The sequence below is a fragment of the Callorhinus ursinus genome, unplaced genomic scaffold (genome assembly GCF_003265705.2).
Source record: "Callorhinus ursinus isolate GAN/ISIS: 27379988/994484 unplaced genomic scaffold, GSC_fseal_2.0 scaffold20, whole genome shotgun sequence".
Classification (NCBI taxonomy): domain Eukaryota; kingdom Metazoa; phylum Chordata; class Mammalia; order Carnivora; family Otariidae; genus Callorhinus; species Callorhinus ursinus.
This window is the reverse complement of record NW_027397082.1, coordinates 14,836,224-14,843,808: the sequence shown is the minus strand read 5'-3', so window position 1 is coordinate 14,843,808 and position 7,585 is coordinate 14,836,224. Positions and strand designations below refer to the sequence as shown.

Below are 7,585 nucleotides of genomic sequence, written 5' to 3'. Positions count from 1 at the left end.
TCAAAAATGTTGCCCCCATACCCTACACTAGCAGCCTCAATAGCACCTGGGAATTTGTTAGAAATGAAATTCTTGGGTCCCAGTCTAGACCTCCTTAATCAGAAACTCTGGGGGTGGAATCTAGCCCTGTGTGTTTTTAAAAGCCCTTCAGGTGATTCTGATACTTGTTACAGTTTGAGAACCACTGTACTGGGTAATTGAACCAATGGCATTTGGCTGTAAGGCGTGGAGTTACTATATATGATACCATGCAGCACTCACTAACCACAGTTTCGGGAGTTGCAGGAGTTGTTGAGCTCATTTCAAAGCAAGGGATCTCAACTTTGAAGGTGTTTGGATAGCTGGTTGGGTGCATTTGGAAATACAGCATGTTCTCCCATGTGGCCCAAGGAACTGAAGAAATTCAGAGGATTCAAAATGTGAGTTGGTAGAACTTGGGGCTGGCAAAGGGGGGACAGAGCATCACTGACTTACCCTATCCTTTTAGATTTGACCATCTGCACTATTATTTTCTTCCTTTCATTATATCCCATAGGTTTTGCTTTTTAGTGTTCCTCTTATCAAGGATGATTCAAAACAAGGATTTATCAAGTGCTACTATGTGTAAGGTACACATCAAAAATACATGTCCTGGGGCACCTGGGTGGCTTAGTTAGTTAAGCATCCGGCTCTTGATTTTGGCTCAGGTTATGAGGTCAGGGTCCTGCGATGGAGCTCTGAGTCAGGCTCCCTGCTCAGCGGGGAGCCTGTTTCTCCCTCTGCTCCACCCGACTCAGCTTGTATTCTCTCTCTCTCAAATCTTTAAATCTTAAAAAAAAAAAAAAAGGGAGAACACTAGCATAATTTTAAGATACTCAAAAATTTACCTATTGTATGCTAACATATTTCAGGGAAAGTTTCTTTGGAATTTAACTTCCTAAACAAGAGTAAAGAATATTTACTTATCCTTATTTGGCACACTTTCTCCACTGCAAACACAGGGGACAGCACTGGCATAGTTCTCCTATAATGCAGGGTGTTTACTTGGAAAACTGCATGAATTTTAGTTTTCTTTTAATCCAAGCATTTAAGCTCATTAAAGAACACATTCTCTAAAGAAGATTTCCAGAGTGTCCATTTCAAATGCACATCATTGTGTATGTTTTAACAAATCCAAGTTTTCGTTCAACCAAGTTTACATAAAATGGATTCAACTGAGTTAACCTTTTAGTAGGAAAAAGGGAGGGCAGGTGGACACACCATTTGGGGTTTATAGAAAATTCTTCTGGGAGGCTACCATTTGGAAAAGCAGACCATAATCCTCTATGTGAACACAAGTAAGATTGAAGTTCAAGTTAATCTAGCTTTATATTAGGAAGTATGGAACTTGGCTTCTAATCTCTTAAGAATTTCTCTCTTTGAGGAAGAAAAGGGGAGTATGTCAGAGGGGGAGACGAACCATGAGAGATGATGGACTCTGAAAAACAAACTGGGGGTTCTAGAGGGTAGGGGGGTGGGGGGATGGGTTAGCCTGGTGATGGGTATTAAGGAGAGCACATTCTGCATGGAGCACTGGGTGTTATGAACAAACAATGAATCATGGAACACTGCATCAGAAACTAATGATGTAATATATGGTGATTAACATAACAATAAAAAAATAAAAAAAAAGAATTTCTCTCTTTGTCTCATATATATAATATAATGCATATTGTGCATATATATAGAATGTTTATTTGTATGTATATGTGTGTGTGTATAATCTGACCTAAAAATACCTACTTCTGAGATTTTATTAACTTTACTTTAGACATGTGATTTAATGCCAACGTCAATGGAATATTTAGGATGATCGAAAAACACAAACTGTTTCATCACTATGAAAATACTGAGCTAATACAAAGAATTACTAGAACTGGAGGAAACCTGCGGATTCACTGATTCTTAACATTTTCCTCTGTGACCCATTACAGGCCATTTCTCCCAACCCGTATCACCTCTCTTCCTTGTTCAACCCTAATCCCCGCCCCTTCTAGCTCTCAGGTTGAACTAGTTTAAAGGAGAGGCCACATGACTGCCAGCAGCTGAAAGGGTGGTATGGGATTGGGACTCTTTTATCAGAAGCACGTACCCAGCAAAAGTTTTTAATTTTTATTTTTTATTGAGGTGTAATTGTCATAGCCTTATATTAGCTTTAGGTGTACAAAATAATGATTCGATATTTGTGCATGTTATGAAATGATCACAACAAATCTAGTTATCCTTCACCCTACATAGTTACTTTCTCTTTCTTGTGATGAGAACTTTTAAGATCTATTTTCTTAGTAACTTTTAAATATGCAACACAGTACTATTAGCTATAGTCATCATGCTATACATTACATCCTCATGATTTATTTTAAAACTGGAAGTTTGTACCTTTTGACCGCTTTCATGCATTTCTTTCATACCTCCACTCCCTGCATCTGGCACCCACCAATCTGTTCTCTGTATCTGAGTTTGTTTTTCTAAGATTTCACATATGAGATCCTAAGGTTTTTTTTTCCCCCCTTCTGACAATGCCCTCAAGATCCATCTGTGTTGTTGCAAATGGCACAATTTCCTCCTTTTCTGTGGTGGAATAATATTCCATCATATATGTGTGTGCATGCATGTATGTAAACATTATCCATCAATGGACACTGAGGTTGTTTCCATAACTTGACTATTGTAATAATGCTGCAGTGAACATGGTGTACATATCTTTTCCAGTTAGTGTTGTTTGTTTTTTTTAAGGTAAATATCCAGAAAGTGGAATTGCTAGATCGTAGGATAGTTCTAGTTTTCTGAGGAATCTCCATAGTGTTTTCCATAATGGCTGCACCAGTGTACATTTCTATAACAATGTGCTAAATTTCTCTTTTCTCCCCGTCCTCACCAACACTTAGTTCTTGTCTCCTTGTTGACAGCCTTTCTAACAAATGGGAGGTGGAATCTAGTGCTTTTGATTTGCATTTCTTTGATAATTAGTGACTTTTAACACCTTTACCTGTACCCGTTTTCTGCATGTCGTCTTTAGAGAAATGTCTATTCAGATCCTCTGCCCATTTTTTAACCAGCCTGTTTTTATGACTATCGAGCTGCATGAGTTTTTTTTTTTTTAAAGATTTTATTTATTTATTGGAGAGAGAGAAAGAGCATGAGAGGGGGGAGGGTCAAAGGGAGAAGCAGACTCCCTGCTGAGCAGGGAGCCTGATGCAGGACTCGATCCTGGGACTCCAGGATCATGAACTGAGCCGAAGGCAGTCGCCTAACCAACTGAACCACCCAGGTGCCCCTGCATGAATTCTTGATAAGTCTTGAATACTAGCCCCTTATCAGATACAACCATTTGCTAGGTTGTCTTTTCATTGTCTTGGTTTCCTTTGCTATGCAGAGCTTTTCAGTTTGAATTGGTCCCGCATGTTTCATCTCACTTTTGTTGGTTTTGCTTGTGTTGAGAAATCAAAAAAAATTCATCGCTAAGATCAACGTCAAGGAGTTTACCACCTATGTTTTCTGAGAGTTGCATAGTTTCAGGGCTTATGCCTGATGGTTTCATGAATTGACATGTCATCCTTGTGCGGGGGCCATGCTGATCTTCTCTATATCATTCCAATTTTAGTACACATGCTGCCCAAGGGAGCACAGCGAAATTTCTCTTAACATCTCCAAGTATGTATATACTTGTTGATCTCTGTGTATTGAAGACAGCGGGGATTAGAGTTAATCTGAGATAAAAACTAATGCACTGAATATGTTGTTAAACAAGAAATATTCTACCCTGTTGGAGTAAACAGCTATCAACTAGTAAAATCACCTAATCCTGGAAGTGCTGAGTTAGGGTCATAGCATAAGTGATGCACTTCTTGCACTTTCTCCAAATGTACACTTGCTCCCAAGGAGAGATTTAGATTGACCTCACGCTCTGCTAGTCATACTTAAAGAACATTAAACTGTGATCTTAGCTCCCTCTCTCTAACCTCAAGGCTGGAGTGGAGAATTATTTTTCTAAAGACAATGCTTCCCCCAAGCCCATTCTGTAGGCTTCTCTATAGAAGAACATGTGGTATATCCTTCCTGAGAACATGGGGGATAAGCTGAACATCCAGCACTGTCTGTGGGGTTGACCTCTGTACCTGACATTTCAAGGGGTCAAGCCCCCCCACTTTGGGGCCAAGCCAAGAGAAGAAGCCACCTCATAAATCCATCGTGGAGACCACAGTGACCATGAGGAACTGACTCTGTCCTCCCAGAAGGTTACTCCAGCTGTTGTCCATAACAATCTGGTTCTGAGCAGGAAACATAGGATGAGGCTGTGCTCAGGTTCAATTATATATTCAAATTGCCTATATTTAAAAAACCCTAAAAACTGTAATGGCTTAATTAAGCTGGTAACTTATGGCCTGCTTCTCCTCAGTCTAAGGCTTTCTCTTTACATGATAAGTCAGGGACTGTTTTCCTTGCTGGGATGGCTGCCTGCGGCGAGGCACGGGGTCTCCAGGATGGGAAAATGAAGAGCATGGACTTTGGTGGGAGCTACATTCCCCATGTGGCAGATGGCCTACAAATCTCCAGTCCTTTGTAGTACATAAAATAGGGCTCTGAGGAGGGAGTAGGCATCAGTTTAGGAGCTAGAAAGAGAAGGGTCACTTTTCACATGGTGAAACTTTGCCTTGAATCCACCCACTAAAACACTATCTCAAAAAAAAAAAAATGAAAATGTAGGTTATGACTTGGATGCTAAGTGAAAGGAAAAGCAGCCCCTCCTGTAAGAAAGCCATGTAACCCCACCCCAATATAGCCCTGCCAATTATCTCTAAGTGGCATCGTTCCTACTTTCCATGACTTATAACCTTGGAGGAGCATTTTAATGTACTTGAATAGACCTTCAAACTTCATCTTCAGGTGGTTTGACCTCGGCTGAGCAAGGCTGTTCTTTGGGGTCCCCACCATCTGCTGACAGGGCTTGTTAGAGCCGCAAAGGTTTCAATATCTATATATGCATCTTGATACTGTTTGAGAAATCCTTTATTTGGGCAAATATTGAAGCATTCGTCCAATGGGAAAATTCCCTTTAGAAAATTAATTGCTGATTACCTTTATTTTATTTTTTTTTTTAAGTGCAGCTAAAGCTGTAGGCTAAAGACTCAGACTACTTGTTTCTCTAATAGCACCTCTTTCACTAAAGTTAGCAACTTAACTTTCCTTATCTTTAAAATGGGCTAACATACTAGTTCTTGCCTTCCAAGTTTAGTAGGATTTGATGAAATCCTACATATAAGACACTTGGCACCATGCCTGGTTCTTAATCACTCATTGTTACCTTTACCATATTTTGTTATTAGTTTCACCAATTTCATATTCTGTAGGATTTATACTTAAAACTATACACAGCAATTATATATCTGATCAGGGTTCAGCTAAAGAGAGAAGGAGACCCATTTGCTACCCTGACTCCTCAGAGTTACAGAGAGGTAATCAGTGACCCAATTGTATGAAGTTTGGCTTATCTGGAATTCTGGCGTCTGCCTGTTTATTTCTCCTTTAACAGCTGCTTGCATTAGCCTTTTGGGAATTGAGCAAAAGAGTTTTTCATTTTTAGGAAGCCACATGTTCTCGATCTTTAAATCAAAGGTGAAATGCAACGTGCTATGGCAGTAATCCAAAGTTTGGATACCACATGGACTTTCTGGTTTAAACTCATTTTCTATGAAGTCAAAATTCATCCTTAGCTTTTTGAAAGCACCGAAGGAGATGAGCTGAGACAGCACTGAACAGACATGAGAAGAAGGCCCCTGGTGGCCAAAATGAGGCTTCTCCCTCTCAAGTTTTTAATGGCATGCAAAAGGCATTAATCCACACTTTCATTTCCTATTAGCCAAATAGAAATGTCTTGAGATAATGTGAATACCTTATGGTATAAGTGACTTTCTAAGTATCTTATTAGAACTCCTTATCTGTGTAAATGAGGCAGCATTGGGGCTTGACAGCCAGGAATATACCTCCTAAAAACTAATGATTGGGAGCAGCTCACAAAGAAGCCCAATACCACTGGGGAAACTTCCAGGGGACATGGCAGCTTTTGCCTTTTCCCCAGTAGAGTGACTGTCTGACATGTCATCTGTAGGTCACTTCCTTGTGTGGCAGCTCTACCCAGAGATGAAATCAGGTTTCCCAAATGCCTCTCAAGAACCATGAGGACAAATGATGCTGCCACACACGCAGGTTGGGATCTTCCTGCAGAGAGCAGAGAGAAATGCCATCCTGGAGGGACATTCCAGGTGCTTTTGAGAATGATGCCCTAGGTTTCAGAAGCACCCTTTTTCAAAAGGGTGTTTATAGATTATCGAGGCTCCTTGGCTGATGTTTAATGTAGAAAAGATAAGGTGGATCAATGTAGGAGAAAACTCAAAACCAGTCAGTACCCCCCCCAAAAATCCCAAACGCCTCAAAACAAAAACCATCCCCCTGAAGCATCGGTCTCTTCAGAAAGGATGGCTGTGTTTTGTTTGAAGAAAGTCTGAGCGTGCACAAGGCAGAGCTGGGGATGTCCTATTATCCGACCGCAGTTTCTACTGCTTCCACTCCACTTGCCCTGTTCCACCTTCCAGGGCCCCATCACCTTAACCCTTACAGCAAGCTTCTTAGTATTAGACTCAGATTTACTTGAAATGAAGAGTTCTTTTCTTCGTGTTTCTGGGGAGACTCTGGCAGAACCCCACAGTGCCCATCACTGACATTGTTTTCCTTCTTTATCTTTACTTTTCCCCTTAGAAGACTACCTCTCAGTATTGTATTTGCTGATAGGAACAGACAACGTTTCTTTTGGAAATAGGTTTGTTCATTCCATAAAGATTCACTGACCTCTGTTGTAAACATTGGTATACTTCTATCATAAAGATAAACTCTATATTCAGATTTTTCTTGTATGCTTTTGTTTTTGTTTGGTCATCTGAGTTTTATGATTGAAGTTTTTTTTTTAAATCAAATGCAAGTACATTTGGTGTATTTTTTTTAATATTGGCCATTTACCTTGCTATATAAATCAATTTTTCTACTCTTCTCATCAATAGCATTGCTTTCAATTCCTCTAACATATTTCAGGTAAATGGTTAAATCAGTGTGGCCACAGTTAGAGACCCATCCATTGTCTCTTGCTGAGGCAGAAAAGATGAACGCAGTTAATGTGTAAATGATAGGCCAATGCTGAGGTCAATATTTACCCCACTGTACAATAAATTTTGATAACTGGCTAACTACCAAAACAAGATGTCAATAATCAGTATAGTATGCTATATCCTTCCAGAATAATTTCATTAGAAAGGTATGGAAATTCAGGGAATAATGATTGCAAAAATTTTGTGGTATGCTTTTGGTCCTGAAAGGAAACTATCAAGGTAAAGATCTTGAAATCAGTGGTTTTCAAGATTTTATTTGAGAGCAAAAGAGAGTGTGCTAGCATAAGCATGTGCATGCATGTGAGCGGAGTGGGGGGTGGGGTTGGGGGGTTTGGGAGGGGAAGAGGGAGAGGGAGAAGCAGGCTCCCTGCTGAGCAGGGAACTGGATGTGGGGCTTGATCCAGAAC

At 40.1% G+C, this 7,585-nt stretch overlaps 1 non-coding gene across 1 annotated transcript; it reads right to left on the bottom strand.

The window, feature by feature from the left end:
• Positions 1 to 3,539: 3,539 nt before the first annotated feature.
• Positions 3,540 to 3,646, bottom strand: LOC112830999 (U6 spliceosomal RNA). The gene has a single exon (XR_003210048.1). It is a non-coding gene; the product is annotated as a U6 spliceosomal RNA (small nuclear RNA).
• Between the last annotated feature and the right edge of the window lie 3,939 nt (positions 3,647 to 7,585).